Source organism: Dasypus novemcinctus, chromosome 7 (assembly GCF_030445035.2).
Source record: "Dasypus novemcinctus isolate mDasNov1 chromosome 7, mDasNov1.1.hap2, whole genome shotgun sequence".
NCBI classification, from domain to species: Eukaryota; Metazoa; Chordata; class Mammalia; order Cingulata; family Dasypodidae; genus Dasypus; species Dasypus novemcinctus.
The window spans coordinates 98,967,569-98,985,382 of NC_080679.1; the positions used below are offsets into that span (position 1 = coordinate 98,967,569).

The 17,814-nt window shown below is 38.0% G+C and overlaps 1 pseudogene; it reads left to right on the forward strand.

The window, feature by feature from the left end:
* Positions 1-615: 615 nt before the first annotated feature.
* Positions 616-1,644, forward strand: LOC101434581 (transcription elongation factor A protein 3 pseudogene; annotated as a pseudogene).
* Positions 1,645-17,814: the final 16,170 nt, after the last annotated feature.

A 17,814-nucleotide genomic window follows, 5' to 3' on the forward strand; every position in this document is an offset into this window, starting at 1 on the left:
ATGCCTGGACTCAGTCTCAAAGATTCTGCTGTGAGTTGTCTGGGGTGTGGGTGGGCACTAGAAGTTTTAAAAGCTCTCCAGGTGATTCTGATATGTAACTAAATCTGAGATCTACTGATGTACATCAAATTTGGCTTATCCAAAAATTCCTATGAAGGGGAAGACAAATTTAAATCTAGATTCCTTAATGTCAGGTAAACTGCCTCTGAATTATGAACATAAATATTTTCCTTTTTATATTGTTGAGTTATAGGAAGCCAGAAATGAATTAAAAATAAGGCAAGATGGGAAGCAGCTGTGGCTCCATTAGTTGGGCTCCCTTCTATGGAAGGCCCTGGGTTCTTGTCCCAGGGCCTCCTTGGGAAGGCAGGCTCGTTGGGCACCACGGATAGCCGACTCAGCAAGGTGATGCAACAAAAAAGGGAGACAAGCGAAAACGCAGCAGAGTGCACAGCGAATAGGCACAGAGAGCAGACAGCAAACAAGCCGCAAGGTGGGGAGGGAAATAAAAAAATAAATTATAAAAATAAGACAAGGGTGGACTTTGCACCTCCTGCCCACGAGGCCCGGCTGCAGACACAATGCCCCTTGGCCCACCAAGCATTGCCGGCCACCATGGGCCAGGAAAAAGAGCTTCTGAGGATCACCAAAAAGTTGGAGAAGATGGTGGGCAGGAAGAACACAGAAGGGGCCCTTGACCTTCTGAAGAAGCTGAACAGCTATTGGATGTCCGTCCAGCTCTACAGACAACCAGGATTGGAGGGGCCGTTAACGGGGTCCGCAAGCTCTGCTCAGACAAGGAAGTAGTGTCATTGGCTAAAGTCCTCATCAGAAACTGGAAATGGCTCCTGGACTCCACGGGACCATCCAAAGGAGGAAAAGGAGAGGAAAGGGAAAAAGCAAAGAAGAATGAAAAAGGACATGATTGCTCAGATTGAAAGTCAGAGGCAGGCCTTTCTCCACCAGGGAAAAAATGAGGGGAAGAGCCCAAAGACAGGAGAGACTCTGTGGACTCCAAGTATTCTGCCACCTCCTCTCCAAAAAGGCCATCGATGGAAAGGTCAAACAGCAGTACCTCTAAAGCAGAGACCCCCAAAACACCCAGCAGCCCCTCAACCCCCACGTTTGCCTCCTCCATCTGCCTCCTGGCTCCCTGCTATCTCACGGGGGCTCTGTCCAGGACAAGTGTGTGGAGATGCTGTCAGCAGCCCTGAAGGCAGAAGATGATTAAAAGGACCATGGAGTCAACTGTGACAAGATGGTCTCAGAAATTGAAGATCATATCTATCAGGAGCTCAAAGGCATGGACATGAAGTAAGGAAACTGCGTGTGCAGCTGGATCAGCAATCTCAAGGACCCCAGGAACCCTGACCTGAGGTGGAACATGCTCAGTTGGGCCATGTCACCCATTGCCAAGATGACAGCAGAGGGAATGGTCAGTGATGAGCTGAGGGAGCTGAGGAATGCCATGACCCAGGAGGTCATCCATGAGCACCAGATGCCCAAGACAGGTGGCACCACACGGACCTCTTCCAATGCATCAGGTGCAAGAAGAACTGCACCACAACCAGGTGCAGACCCGCAGAGCTGATGACCACCTTTGCCTTGTGCAATGAATGAGGCAATCGCTGGAAGTTCTGCTAAAGGAACCACCAGCCAGGATTGCAGTGAAAAAGGTGAGGAAGACCAAAGAGGGAGTACTAAACCATTGGACCTTGAGACAAAATAAAAATGAAAATGAAGGAAAAAGAAAAATAAGACAAGGAAATTGTGTCCATATTAGGGCACACACGAATAGTCTACATATGAACTGAAAACTTTTAAGATGATTCTAAGCCTTTCAAGCTGTAGTGGTTCAGAAATGGCTATTTCAAGACTGGTGGACTAGTCTTTGAATGCACAGGACTAACCATAAGAAAGTCAGTGGAAATGTTCCAATTTTCACTTGACCCACTGTACCAATTAAGATTGATTGCATTTTGGCTGCAAATGACAGAAAACTCAACATAATAAGTTAAAGAAATAGAAGTCTACGTTGCTCTGATGGAAATGTCCGAAGGTATGCAGACCCATGGATAGTATGACTCAACTGATCATTAGGGACCCTGTCTCCTTCTATATCATTGCTCTTCTAACTTCAATAATGGACTTTGTTATACTTATCCAAAACAGCTGCTTAAGCTCTGGCTATCACAACAGGAAACAGGAAGGAGTAAGGACTATCCATTTTAAAGATACTGCCTAGAAATTCAACAGGACACCCACCTCCACTTATATCCCTTTAGCCCAGGATTCTCACTGGAGGCAATTTTTTCTCTCTGGGGTATTTGACCATGTCTGGTGACATTTTTAGTGGTTATATCTTCCAGGAAGGGGAGGCTATTGGAACCAACTGGGTAAAGATGTTGCTAAACATCCTACTAGGCACAGGACAGCCCCCTACAACAAAGAATTATCTAACCCAAAATGTCAATAGTGACAATGTTGAGAAACCCTGCAAACTAGCCATAAGTTGGTTATGTGGCCATATCTAGCTGTAAGAAAGAGAAAAACATTGCCTACATTTGGAGAGACCATATTCCTAGTTAAAAGTCAAGGATTCTACTACTAAGAAGGAAGGGTAGAATGGCCATTGGGAGTCAACCGATTGGCTGTGCCATCCTATCCTATATGGTGCGACTTCCAATTCTGCCAAAGAGGTTTGAGAACTGAAGTCTCATTTACTTGCCCATGGTCCGTGATGTGGTCACGATGAAAATGTCATACCCAGCATCTACTGGCCAGTTTGGGAATTAAAGTCAGCTATTTGTATAAATGGAAATGCAATTTCAATGAGGGCTTTTCTAGCCAGTGTTCCTGGGAAGCTGGCGCTATATTATAATGAGTTAATCTCTCATGAATACTCAGGAATAGCCTGCTGGGCATTGACTACATTAGTAATAGGTAACAAAAGGAGGTTCAGTACAAAATGTGCCCTTTGAATTTTCTCTGTTCTCCCTCCTCCCATTGGATAGAATTATCCCTTAAGATAAAACTGAAGTACCATACATATCTCCCCCTGTGGTCTCTTTCTATTGCTAAATGTGTACAGACAACCATATTAGAATGAAGCTAGACCTTCAAGTACATCCTATCTAACCTTTTCATTTTATGGAGGAGAAAAGTATGCCTCAGAGACTAAGCTTCTAGTCTTAGCACTCCTTCAAGGTAAATGTGGGAAATTAGGCAAGATCCTCACCATCTCCCAACATCACTTTTTCCATCCTTAGAAAGGGATTGGAGCAGAGGATGTATTATATCCCTGTTCTAACATATGTTATTTGGTGCCATGAGCCTCTGACTCCTGACTTTGGCCTAAACAAACTGAATGAAGAAAAGAGGAGCTGAAGCTACAACCTGCCTTCTGAATTTAAGCTCACAGGTAGATTTTGTACGTTTGCTTTTTTACAGGGCTTACACTGGCTGTCAATTAGTTTAATAGAAATATAAATGTCATGAGAGGTCAGACTTTCCATGAAGATAAAAGTTTTGTTAAACAGTGTTAAAATTGGAACATCCCAAAGTTCTAGTTCAACTAAATTCAATTTTAATTCTAGGACAGTAACAATTCACAGAAAATGAATGAAGTTGTCTGAACTTTGGAAAAGAAATCAATGAGATTCTGTCTATAAAGCAATTTTTCTTAAAGTCCGTGTCTTTTTATCATGACCTTATACATAATTCAGACAAATGCTTTCTATTTTTTTTTTTTTTATCAAGGCAACATATAGTCCCTGATATGGGTTTATTATTGGGTTTTAGGAAAGAACACTCAAGGTGACATTCAGAAGCTTACTGTTCATTTTTTCTCAGATGGGGAATATTTCCCTCTGGCTAATGGCTTTCATCTGATTAATCAACACAGCTTATGTACAGCAACCTTCAGCCATTATGCAGAATGCTCTCACAAAGAAAAAACATCTACCATTTAAAAGTTATGAAGAACAATTAGTTTTCTGGAATATTTTTCCTGGGCTTGACATCTTCAGAATGTTGGTTGCAAAAATAGTACAATTGGGACAAGTCTGCTAAGTGCCTTTCCTTATAAAGTAGCCAGCTTCCATCTAAAGGAAGAGGAAGAAGGCTCCCATTGCAGAGAAAATGGACCATCTCAGCAACAGATGCTGCCCAGCGCCATTGAAATGTGATTGTGTGGCAGATAGAGAGAGAGCTCCCTTGTAATAGCTCTACCTACTGTCACTTCCCAGAATTCCTGTTTTTTTCTGAGAGAAAGTTTTTTTCTGAGAAGTCTTCCCTCTACAAATCTTAAGGTGGAGCTGCATTAAAAAAAGTAATATGGAATCCTTCCAGTTTATATTTATTGGGTACGATTTATAAAATTCAGAATAAACGCTGGTTTTAATTGCATCACTATCTCAATGTTCATGAAATGTTTCTCCACATTTTATGTATTACTTCTCAAAATATGAATATGTTTGGTTTATTTCCTCTAAAGTAGTTGACAAGAATTACAATGAACAGGAATTTTTTTAGGTTGTGGATAAAAATAGGCATTAATTCAAATCAGAGAGTTTTGGAAAAGTTGGTAAATTTTCAAAGAGCCCTCAGTATATCCAAATATTTTGAAAAGAGTGTTCTTTGGAAGTTGCCATAGCAGCAGGTTTGCAGCTAGAAATATCTTTGAGATTATATGTTATGTTGGTATCAAAATTGTCTTATTATAGAAAATGCCATGATTTTTGATTCAATATTGCTTGGTAACAGTCATGGCAGGTAAGAAAAATCTGAGAAAAGTGCTAGAGAAGGCAGTTATTGCTAATTTCTTCCTCATAAGCCTTCCTAGGCAATTTTAAAAGAATGAATTATGTTACCTGGTACATATTTCTTTCATTCAAAATAACTCTATTTTTTTGACAATGATATTCAACACATATCAATAACCAGGTGCAGATATCTGCCAAAGATGCAGATTGTGATTCACGTAGTATGCCCAGTTTTGCTAGGTTAGTACTATAAACAGAAAAAGGATTACTTATTCAACAGAGATCAGACAAAGTAAAATAGCAGGGATGTTAGATGTTACCTCTATGGGGATATCCAGGGAATCTCCTTCAAGGTTGATTAACTTTACCTAGGAATCTAAAATAATTATGACTACACATGTTAGAAAATGAACTGCTTTCATTTGGCAATAATTGCCACCAGCATCAAGAAAGAATTTCAGCCATGCATTCAGAAATCACCATTTAATGCAGGGTATCTGTAGAGATGATGGTGTTCATAAAAGTGCTGAAATGAATAACTAGGTAAGATTTTTAAAGGAAGCAGATGGGTCCATTTTGGCTCCTGACAGTTGACTTATGTGAACATATATGCACAGGTTCAACCTTAATGAGTTTGTGACTCATGATAACAGCCAATTTCGTTGTTACCCACATTTGTTTGCAAAATGCTCTTGAACCACAGTGATGGAAAACAAAGGGGAACAATGACTGTTCAAACTGATTCTATTTTTCTTACACTTTGTTTGCCCTGGCCCCTTGCTTCTCCCCAAAACATGACTTTCTAATTTCCATATCAATAAGGCATTACAACTATTTTCTTTGCCTGTGCGTATTCGAGATACATATTGTTCTATTACAACAGTAGCCACTTTCTCTATCCATCTTCTATTGCTGCTGGTCATTCATACTGAACTTAACTCTACAGCTTTCTACCAGCTCAGAGATGCGAATGTGCAGACTTAGGTAAATTTCCATTCACCCTGGAGCAAGAAAGGACTTTAGATTTATACAGTTCATTTTCCACATTTTAGTTATAAGATAAAGCTGAAGTACACAGAATCAAATAACTTGAACACATAACACAACTGATTTGTGGCAAAGATAAAACCAGTTGTCTATCACTGATTTAAAAAATTCCCCAAAACTTGGGGGCTTAAAACTACAATGATTTATTATTCCTCATGATTCTGTGAGTTGACTGGGAGGGTTTTCTGCTGGTTCCACCTGGGCCTAATTCACAATTGCATTCAAGTGGAGCATCATCTGGGCCCCAAGGAATACGATGGCCTTCCTCATTTGTTTAGTGTTTGATGCCAATGGTTGACAGCTGGGGCACTTTGGCTCTCCTCCACATGGTCTCCCATCCTCAAGGGGCCTGGAGTTTCCATACTTGGAGGTCTCAGTCGGGGAGTGTGCCTTCTGCCACATTCTTTGGGTCAAAGGTAGTCATATCATTAGACCAGGAAAGGGGAGGAGAAATGGACTTTACTTCTTAACGGGAGGAACAACCAAGACCATTATAAAGGAGAATGGAAGGGGTGGTTATGGCCATCATGACTTCAGGGTTATCAATTACAATAGGCAAGGACAACATTTCTGTATAAACCCCAATCCCTTGGCCACTTGCATCATTACTCTGTTCATTATAGTCCATTTGTTAACTTTAAATTTACATATATATAAACTTGGCCAACATCCAGTGTGTAGCAAAATCTTTCTAATCTTGATTGTTTGACTTCATCAATAAACTGTTTTAAACCAGCTAGTAAAAATAACTAGGTTCTCTTTTAAAATTCAATTGATTTGAAACCTAATAAATTTTACAAAGTAATAAAACCTTGAGAAAGCCTTTTTCTGTCTTAAGTACAATCCTTAAAATTTGATTAGTTTCCAACTGAGAGCTGTCATGTTGAGCAAAAAGCCTGTGTTCACAGTTTATGGGAGATGCCATTTGGTAACCTGAAGGTGGCAGATGTGAAGGCCAAAAGCTGAGGGCGGTGATGGGGCCGGGGCCAGGGGGCCCCCAGCTGCTTTCTTGATGGGCTCTTTGTCAGCCTCTCTTCTAGGGAACGTGACTCCATTTGAGTAGCTGTGGGTCTTAGAATAAATATTTCATTAGTCATGATGGTTTTGAAAACTTAAAGCTGTGAAGGACACTTTGGAATCTCTGTGATTTATGATAAAACTGAAGGAAACTTGATTATTCCCGTCCTGCCATATGTAGTTATGTGGAATGTGCGAATGAATTGAACTAGTAAACCCCACAGATTTTCTTTCTTGATTAAAAAAAAAAGTCTTAAGTCAGATCAGTTAACAGGCAATTTGAAACAGGGACTTAGCAAGGCAGCTGCTTTAGATGAAATTCCTTCCAAATGCTTCTCCCTCCCCCTTCCATATTTTTCTTGTAAGATCCCACAGCAGCTCCTCTCCTGAAATTTTCTTGGTGCTGTGTATCAGTGATGAAAAGAAAAGAGAAGCAAACAGAAGAGAAGGGAATAAAAGAGAAGAGAAAAGAAAAAAGAAAAGATAGTGTAGACTGATAGATGTGTATATTATCTCCTTCATCATTTTGCACTTGGAGGGTAGATAATGTGTCTTGGCCATCCTAATATGCTTACTCAGTCTTATGCCCGTACATAGTAATTCTTTACATGATATACATAATGTACTAACTGACTCAATAAATGTTGTTCTCAATGAGATTATTATTACTTTAAAAAAAGTGTTTAAATATATTATTAATTTTAATTATTACAAATATCCAGAGAGAAAGTCAGAGAAAAAACTGGTTTTTCCATCTTTAAAATGAACATTCAATGGCTCAAAGAAGTTAAGTGACTTGCCAAACTTTGTACAGCAAGTAGATGGCTAATCTGGTAAGAAACCAAGTTGCCTGAGTTATCGCATCATCCTTTTTCTATTAAATCATATTGACATTGCATAATAGGTATTCAATAAATATTCATTGAATGAATGAACAAATGCTCTTGTTAATCATTTTGGTTTCAGCTTAGTGATCAGAGCATTCTTTAGAACCTAAAATTTAGATCAGCACTTTTGTTCTAGAACACAATGGGTCTTTACCTTAGTCTTTAGTGATCTGTGGAAAGACTAGACTGACCAAAGGGGAATGAGATGACTCATAGGCAAGGATCAGTTCATTTGAGAAAGTACCACATTTCTCTAGATGGCCAGTGCATCAACAACGCTCCCAATGATAAGTCCTGGGAGGTGGTCAGACTCAGTGAGATGAGATTGCTGCTCTCTGTGGTGTAGATCCATATTCCTTTATCCAAAGCCCTTAGTCAAAAATTCAGAATGTTTTGGATTTTAGAAAAAAGTACAATGTATATTTGGAATAGTACATGTATACAGGTTAGAGGCTGCACTACTTGGCAAATATATCAATATTTTTGCAGTGAAATAAGTGAATAGTCTCACTTAGTAGAATAAAGTCTATTAAAAATCTCACATAAGAATAAGGCAGATTTTACCACCCAAAGAGTTTCAGGGCCAAACTTACAAAAAAGTTTATAGTTTCAGCATTTTCGATTTTCAAATTTTGGAAAACAGATGATAGACTTGAATTTCTGTGATAAGGATGGCCATCTATAAATACAGGGAATACTTTCTTTGAGTGAGTTTTAACCATTTGGAAAACAAACAAATGCACAGCATTCTTTTCTGTCTTGTGCCAACAGAAGAAAAATGGCAAGAATTATTTTCTTGATGGAAGAGGAACTTGTGTGGGATGCATTTCTCCACTAGGGTCTCCATTGAAAAATCCTACCTGTTTGTGAGGAGAGAGCAGTTATGTTAGAGCTTTCTTTTAAGGGCCATTTAAATGAGCTCTGTAAATAATTATTTCCAGAGAAATCTACATTTCATTTTTATTGCATATCAACAAACCAAACATGTCTCAAGTGTATAAACACAATCTTCAGCTAAGCTCTTCTCCATCTCTGTGCTCAGTAACCAAGGGTCCAATTTATAGCTACTGGGTTTTTTGGTCCAAAGCTGTGATATTGCCTTAAGACAGGTCTAGTGCAGGAAAGGATCAGTATAGATCAGTACAAATGGTATAGGTCTTAAGCCATCTATCAGTTCAATCCTGCAGAAGGATGTGGAGGTTAGAATGCTTTAAAAGAACCACTCTTTATAAATCCTACCTCCTGAAATCAGAACCCAAATTTCCTCTTTGTCATTTTTGAGGTTCAAAGAGAGTTATTTTCTCAAATTGCATTTTATTTTTCCAGCGACATCTGTCCTGCTGATTTCATGTTGTGCATAAATGAGCTACAACAGCAACAATTTCTGTCATTCTTGTCACTGATCTGGAATCAAAGTTACCAGAGAACTTCTTTTAAAAATGTGTGGTAGAGAGACCTATAGATCCTGCAAAAATGTAAATTCTAACCTGTTTACATCAACCAACGATCATGACAAATGGATATTCTCCCAAAATCATCTTCAACAACCTAAATTCTATACAAAATCATATATATAAGGATGCTCTGTGAAATCTGCAGCTTCAGATAAAAGTGAGCGTGAAAAAATCAATACTTTTTAAAGAATTTGAACCTAGAAAGGATATGAAAGCAAATTGGATGGAGAAATGGCATTAATAAGAAATCAGTTACAGATAAAGGATAAAATAGTTATTTATGTTTCAAGGCATCTGGCACCTCAAACTACTAGTTAACAAAATGAAGTTAACTCATATGGGAAGGGAAGACAAAACCTACCAGTTATCACATTTTTGTGTGCGTATTCTCATTTTTTCCTTATATAATTCTATTGCCATAGCCTCCTAACTGATCTGCCTACTCCCACCCTTCCCTATGCCCAGCAGCAGTAGTGATTATTTAGGAATGAAATTAGATCATATTACCTGCCTGCTTGAAACTCTTCAGTGGATTCCAATTGCACTTTGGGAACATGCAGAATTCTTAACAAACCCACAAGGCTCCGTATGATCTGGCCCAGGTCTACCTTTGCAGCCTGATCAGGTGCCACCTATTTCGCTTTTCTTCATGCTCTCGACATACCCAAAATACTGGCCTTCCTCCAGTTCCTTGACCATGCCACTTCTTTCTTGCCTCAAGGCCTTTGCACAAACTGTCTAAAACTCCTTTCTCCAACTGCTGGCTCTTAGGTTTTAATGTAAATGTCAGATCTTCAAGGAAATTGTCTCTGGATGCACAGACTTGTCTTCTCACATTTTCTCATATACCTGCACTTATGTTTCACACAATCTCCCAATATTTTTAGTTATATGGTTATTGGTATGCTTGTGAAATCATTACCTGTTTACCCACAAGTTTCTAAGTGTGTTTAGACCTGGAATTATGTCTCTTTGCTCTTGATTCTATTCTCAATGCTTAGCAAACTCCCAATAAATATTTAACTAAATGAGGCAGATGTCAACCTTTTCATACATATTTTTCTTTTTTGAAGATTCACTTCTTGTTAAGTGCGTCACTTGCCATGTACCTCCGGACCAGTTTCTCGCAGGTGAAATGAATACACTCATCTCTCTAATAGTTGAGGTAGAACTGCTGCCAGAGCTGCACGATGAAATGAAGGGGTCATAGGTGCGACATCAGGCACCCGTCCTGCTCCTGACTCTCTCCCCCATCAGTTCAGTGGTTTATAGCAGGTTGACTTACTTCAATGTTTATCCCACATCTCATTTATAAGATGTGATAATCATACCTTCCCTACCTCTTTGTAAAATTGTGCCAGAAAATAGTAAGACAATGAAGATTGTTGTCTGAGAAGTGTTACATCATGTATGTATTAAATTTCTTATTTAATTAATGTCTCGTCCCCATATGTACCTCTAATCTAAATCAAACTGTCCTGAAGGGAAAAGGATCTAGTTTTCCAAATACATTCTAAATGGTAAGCAAATTCTAATAAATAAATAACAGAAATTCCTTTCACTGCACCTTAGCTTTCAAGAAAACAGAAGAAATCATTGATCATAAAATTCCTAGATCTGAAAAGCAGAAGTTCATGTTAGAAAAGGGAACTTGTTATATCTGAGTAATTATGTAGGCAGAGCAGTCTGTACCAAATACATTTACCTTATCCCTCCCTTGTTAAGTAACAGCTTAGAACAGGGGTTCTTAACAAGGGGTCAGTGAGCTTGAATTTACATTCAGAAAAACATTATTCTTGTGGGGATGTGTTGGTGCGAGTGTGATATACTTATTAAATAATCCACAATATAGTGTGGCCTTAGCTCTAATTGACAAAAGTAGACACTGGGAGCTAGTCGGAAAGCAGGCTTGATGCCCTTCCAGATTCAATAACAACCTTAGACTGAAATAGGGTAATTCTTTTGTCCAGGGGATAAGAAGGGAGTGGATGGAAACAATTACTAATTCTTTGCTCTTTAAAGACTTGATGTATTTATCTTGGAGTCAGAGGGAGATTGAGATGCAGATCATTTCTGATAGGACATTTTTCTTCGCTGCCTGCTCAACTGTAGCCAGTACTTTGTGTGTGTGTTGTGTGTAAAGAGAAGTGGTATGGTACTTCAAACAAATAATCTTGCAGCCGCCAGCAGCTGTTCCTGATTTCTTTTAATAATCCATGACAAAAATATTGAGTGTACAGTAATGCAAACAGCCAAACAATGAAATGAAAACAGACAGAAGCAATCATTCGCTCTAACTTCCTCCATTTTGTTTGAATATACTGAGTGGGTTGGGATGTTGAAATAACTGTTACTGTTTATGAGACAATCAGCACAGATGTGGCAACAATCTTTGAAGAGTATGTGTGTGCTTTTAAGCCATTCTGGGGCTGAGTAGGAAGTTGGCATAATTAGTTTTGTTCCATATTTTGGCTATCTTTCTGCCTTGCTAATTCCTCCTTATTTCTTTCTCCTTTGAGGCATCCTCTGATTCTTTCATTTTTGAACTCAGCCAGACTTTGGGGATGAAGAGTATGTAGTTGGGTTAAAATACATCTTATCTTAATAGCTAATACTAGAATTCCCCTTAGATTGGGAATTGTCTTTGGTCAGGAAATAATCTGACAAACACTCATGGCTAGAAGGTGGACTGCGACAGCAGGAGTTAGCCCAGGAAAAGGAAACGAAGAGGTAGATGCAACACTTTACATTAAAAACTACACTTGTGATTCATCTATTTCTTTCTATGTGTATTCATTTCCCTGGGCTGCTATAGCAAATTACCACAAACTGGTTAGCTTCAAACACCAGAAATTTACTCTCTCACACTTGTAGAGGTCAGAGGTCTGAAATCCTGGCAGCCTTAGGGCCACGCTCACTCTGAATGCTCTAGGGTGGAAGCCATTCCTTGCTCTTCCAGCTTTAGTAGCTGTAGGTATTCCTTGGCTTGTGGCCACATCACGCCAATCGCTGCCTCCATGGTCACATTGCCTCCTCTTTGTGTCTCCTATTCTGTCTCTCTTTCATAAAAACACTTGTCAACGAATTTAGGGCCCACCCAGAAAGCCCAGGGCAATTGCTTTATAATTTAATCACAACTGCAAAGACCCCTTTTCCAATAAGATAATATTTACAAGTTCCAGGGATCAGTACTTGATATCTTTGGGTGGCCATTATTCAATCTACTACATTATGTAAATACCTAAAAGCTCTTTAAATTTAAAAAAAAAAGTCTTGCTTAAAAAATGAGTGATGGAAGAGAAAAGAGAAGAGAAGAAAGAGGAGAAAGGAGAGATAAATAGAGAATGGGCAACAAACATAGCAGAGTGTCCCAAATTATTTGAAAATAGGAATGTCTACATTTCTGTTTTAAACTGTGAACCCCTTCCCTCAGTATTTATCACAGTTTATTTCATACACTAAAACCTTGTGTAAATTTTTGTTTGCTTGTTTAGTTTTATTCTATTTGCTAGTAAGTGATTCAGGATTTTTATATCAGTATTCATAGGTGAAGCTCATCTGTGGTTCCCTGTTTATGCTATTTTATTGGGTTCAGATATTAATGTTTTGTTTCATAAATGGTATTTGGAAGTTTCCTTTATTTTTCATTGCTTATGAAGATTTTAGATGACATTGGTGTTTAATGTTAATTAAAGTTTTCTAGGAATTGGCCTGTGAAACCAGGCCCTTTAGAATTTCTATGCCAGCTCTCTCTTTTTCTGGCCCCCATATAGACTTTTTCAAAGAAACAACTCAGGAATTTAGTTATTAATTTTATAATTTTTGTCTAATTTCTTTTTTATAATTTTTTGCATTAATCTTATTATTTCTGCTTTCACTAAGTTTGCTGTTGTTTTTCCCCCCCCCTTTTTCATTTGGATGCTTAATTCATCCACTTGTATTCTTTCTTGTTGATTGACATAGATTTTAGTGTTATGTATTTTTACTTTTAAAAAAAACTTTAACCTAATTCATGGATTTTTTTTTCATTTTAAAAACAATTTATTGAAGGATATCATTCATACATGAGCATACCTCAAAAATAAGTGTTTAGTAAAAGTTATAAACTTAAAAAAACATGCATGTATAATATCATGCTGGGCTCCCATACATCACCTCACTAAAAATTAGTTGCATTGTTGTGAAACATTTATAACAAATTATTAAAGATCATAGTTGAAATACTACTACTAACTATAGCTCGTATCTTACATTTAGTATATTTTTCCCCCAAACCACCTACTATCTGGTGACTTATATTCTAACTATTAATTCCATGAGTGAGTTTGCTCATTATATTTAGTTCATAATAGTGAAGTCAAACAATATTTGTACTTTTGTGCCTGGCTTGCTTCACTCAACATAATGTCCTCCAGGTTCATCCATGTTGTCATCTGCTTCATGACTTCATTTCTTCTTACAGCTCAATAGTATTCCATAGTGTGTATATACCACAGTTCATCTGTTTGTCAGTTGACGGACACCTGTGTTTTTCCATCTTTTGACAATTGTGAATAATGTTACTATGAACATTGGTGTGTAGATATCTTAGATGTCTTTGTGTCACTGCTCTCAGTCCTTCTGGGTATATACTTAGTAGCAGTATTGCCAGGCAACATGGTAGCTCTATATCTAACTTCCTTAGGAACCACCAACAGACTTTAATAGTGGCTGTACCATTCTACTTTTCTACCAGCAGTAATAGATTCCTATCTTTCCACATCCTCTCCAACACTTGTAGTTTTCTGTTTTGCTAAAAGTGGTCATTCTAGTAGGTGTGAAATGACATCTCATTGTAGCTGTGATTTGTATTTCCCTAATAGCCAGTGAAGCTGAGAATTTTTTCATGTATTTTTTTTACCATTTATATTTCTTCTTCAGAAAAATGTTTGTTTAGGTCTTTTGCCCATTTTTTAATTGGGTCATTTGTCTTTTTATTGTTGAGTTGTAGGATCTTTTTATTTATTATTGATAATAGACCCTTGTCAGATGTGTGATTTCCAAATATTTTCTCCCATTGAGTAGGCTGCCTTTTTACCCTCTTCACATAGGGCTTTGAGGTGCAGAAGTGTTTAATTTTGAGGAGGTCCCATTTATCTATTATTTTCTTTTGTTGCTTGTGCATTGAGTGTAAGGTTTAGGAGACCCCCACCTACTACAAGTTCTTGTGATGCTTCCCTACATTGTCTTCTAGGAGATTTGTAGTCCTGGCTTTTATTTTTAGGTATTTGATCCATTTTCAGTTGATTCTTGTATAGGGAGTGAGATAGGGTCCTTTTTCATTATTTTGCTTATGGATATCCGGTTCTCTCAGCACCGTTTATTGAAGAGACTGTTTGTCTAAGGTGAGTCTCCTGCAGACAGCATATGGATGGCACATGCTTTCTTATCCATTCTGTCAGCCTATGTCTTTTGACTGGGGAGTTTAATCCATTAACATTCAGTGTTATTCCTGTAAAGGCATTACTTACTTCAGCCATTTTATCCTTTGACTTTCACATGTCATATCTTATCTTTGTCCATCATTTTACCTTTTTGGTTACCCCTCCAGATAGTCTTCACTTGTACATTCTCCTCTAAGCCTCTTTCTCTTGTCTTGTCTTTTCTGGCTGAGAATCTCTCTTTAGCATTTCCTGGAGATGGATTCTAATTTACAAACTCTCTTAGTTTCTGTTCATCTGTGACTATTTTAAGCTCACTGTCATATTTGAAGGACAGTTTTGCCAGATAATAGATCTTGGCTGGAACTTTTTCTCTTTCAGTACCAAAATTATATTATACAGCTGCCTTCTCATCTCTATGGTTTCTGAAGAGAAATCTGCACCTAGTCTTTTGGACGTCCCTTATATGTGATGTTTCACTTTTCCCTTGCTGAATTCAGAATTTTCTCTTTTTCTTTGGCATTTGGCATTCTGCAAATTACATATCTGTGGTAGGTCTATTTGGATTTATTTTAATTGGAGTACACTGTGCTTCCTGGACACATATATAAATGTCTTTCATGAAAGTTGGGAAATTTTCAGCCATTATTTTCCTCAAATAATCTTTTTGCCCCTTTTCCCTTCTCATCTCCTTCTGGAACTCCCATAACACATATATTGGTGTGCTGCATTCTATCATTAAACTCCTGAGCCCCTGCCCAATTTTTCCATCCTTTTCTCTCTTTGTTCTTTCTCTTCAATTTCAATTGCTCTTTCCTCTATGTAACTAATTCTTTCTTCCATGATTTCAAATCTGATGTTGTGTGCCTCTATTGTGTATGTAATTTCACTTATTGTGTCTTTCATTCCCATAAGACTTTTTTAATTTAAGATTTCAAATTTTTCTCTGTGCTTACATGTTGGAGATTTGGGCCTGAAGTGTATTGGGAATGCAAGAAAGAGAGAAAGAGAGAATGAAACAAAGAGAAAGAAAGAGAGAGACCTGGGATTGGGGGTTCTGCGAGTAGAGACTCCTCAGACAACTTTATTTTCTATAAGTGGCATTATATATACTTAAGCTATCATGAGCACAAGCAGTGTAGCCACACATTAACAATACTTGTAAATTAAAGAACTTATCCCAGAGTACAAAGATTTAGTATTCCTTTCAATTGCAAAGTGTGTTTGCTCATATTTCTCCCTGCCCCAACAGCTTTGTCCTGTTGACCCAAAAGGCTTAATTGCTGCATTCCTATGTTAAAAGCATAGCCATGGAAACAGCACGTCTCTATTCGCAAGACCACTATGCCTCAGTTTCCAACACTTACACAATGTCTTCTTATTTCTTTAGCCATGTTATCCTTCAGCTCCATGATTTAATTTAGGAGATTTCTATGAACCTCATCCATAGCTGTTTCAAGTCCTGTGTCTCACCTGGAGCTTTGGTTTTTTCCTTTGCCTGAGTGATGTCTTCCTTTTTCTTCATATGGCTCATAATTTTTTGCTGATATATAGGCTTCTGATTCTGATGCTGAGTTTATGCTGACATTCAGTTTCTCTCTCTTGCCTAGGGATTTACTGTTAAGTAGAGGTGTGCTACCACTGTTCTTTGACTCTTGGTTCAGCTTGTTCTCAATATTTAGGATAGCCCTTGTTTAACTGCTGAAATCAGGGCTAAGGAACCAGTAATGGGGTATAAGCCAGTTTCCAAAGGCGTTAGAGAGAGTGGCAGTAAAGGCACCTGCTTATGTCTTTTAGTATTTATTACTTTGACCTTTTCATGCACTTTTTTGGTCTGACCATCAGATGATACTCTTTGGCAGACACCTCAGCTCAGACCCCAGGTGCTAAAGGGGTCTAATGTAACCCCTCAGGCATGTGGGCGGTGTGGAAGCAATGTCCTCAGGGCTGGCCAAGCCTCACAAACTTTCTCAGAAGTTCTTCTTTACACTTGGCTGGCCACACCTTTCCTCCCTCTGCCTCTTTAGCATCAAGTCTTGGGCCATAGGGAGGGTATTAGAAAAGGCTAATTATCTTCAGCTCTCAGGGCAAACAATGTCACCGCCCCACCAGATCTGAAAGTGTGGGACTCCTCCAAGCAGCAGACCAAATTCCCTGGCCAAAATCTTAATTTGCTGAGAGTATCTCTCCCTCTCCCCATTCTTAGGGAAGATAACCCCTGCAAATACCCCAGGCTTCAGATACTGCCATCCACAGCCACTGCAGATCACAGACTGCTATTTGCTCCACAGGTGGCAAGAAGGGTCCCACTGCTTCTTTTGCAGCCCTTCTTACAGGATTTTTCAGTCAGCTAAGACACCTTTCCTTTGCCCCTTTCTCTTTTGGGAGGTGTCTCACCTTTCCCTTGTGTCTTGAGTCCCAGAGCAGCCCTCCAGATAGTCTCTACCTGTCCTCTAGCTATTTTTTTCTGGGAGAAAAGTGATCCCTCCTTATGATCTTTTTGAAAATTTCTTGTGGGTTCCTGAAAAATATATATATATATATTCTTTGCTTTTATAGTTGATAATCAAGTGGAACTACATTATCAATTATCATTTAGGTCTGCTATATCCTTAATTATTTTAAAACTTGGCCAAACATAAAATGATCATAAATAAGAATTTCTTCTCCAAATGTGATTCTTATTTTTCTTTGTATTTCTTATGAAATATTTGATTTGTGATTATTAATGCTACTTTTTTTGGTATATGACATTTAAATATTTGTTGCTTATTTTACCTTTTATCAATCTAAATTGCCTCTAAATCTATTATCTAATGCATTTTTTTTCTGAATTAATTCTTTCTAATACTGAGATTATGAGCCCTGGTTTTTCACCTGTGTAGTTGCATTTTCCTCATATGCATTTTCCCATATTTTGATTTTCAACCTTCCTGGTCATTTTGTTTTTGTTATTTCTTAGATAAAGCATATCATCCAGATTAGCTCTGTGATTCTAATAAAAATTATCTTTAATAGACAAATTTAACCCATTAGTACATTCATTAATATGAAAATATGCTTGATCTTGGGTGTATCTATTATATAATGTAAATCTCTGTTTTTATTGTTATTTTATCTTATTTCATTGTTTTCCATAAAATACTATTTTCTTTGTTCATGTGTATTTTTACTTTTTTTTTTTTAAGATTTATTTTTTATTTATTTCTCTCCTCTCACCCCATGT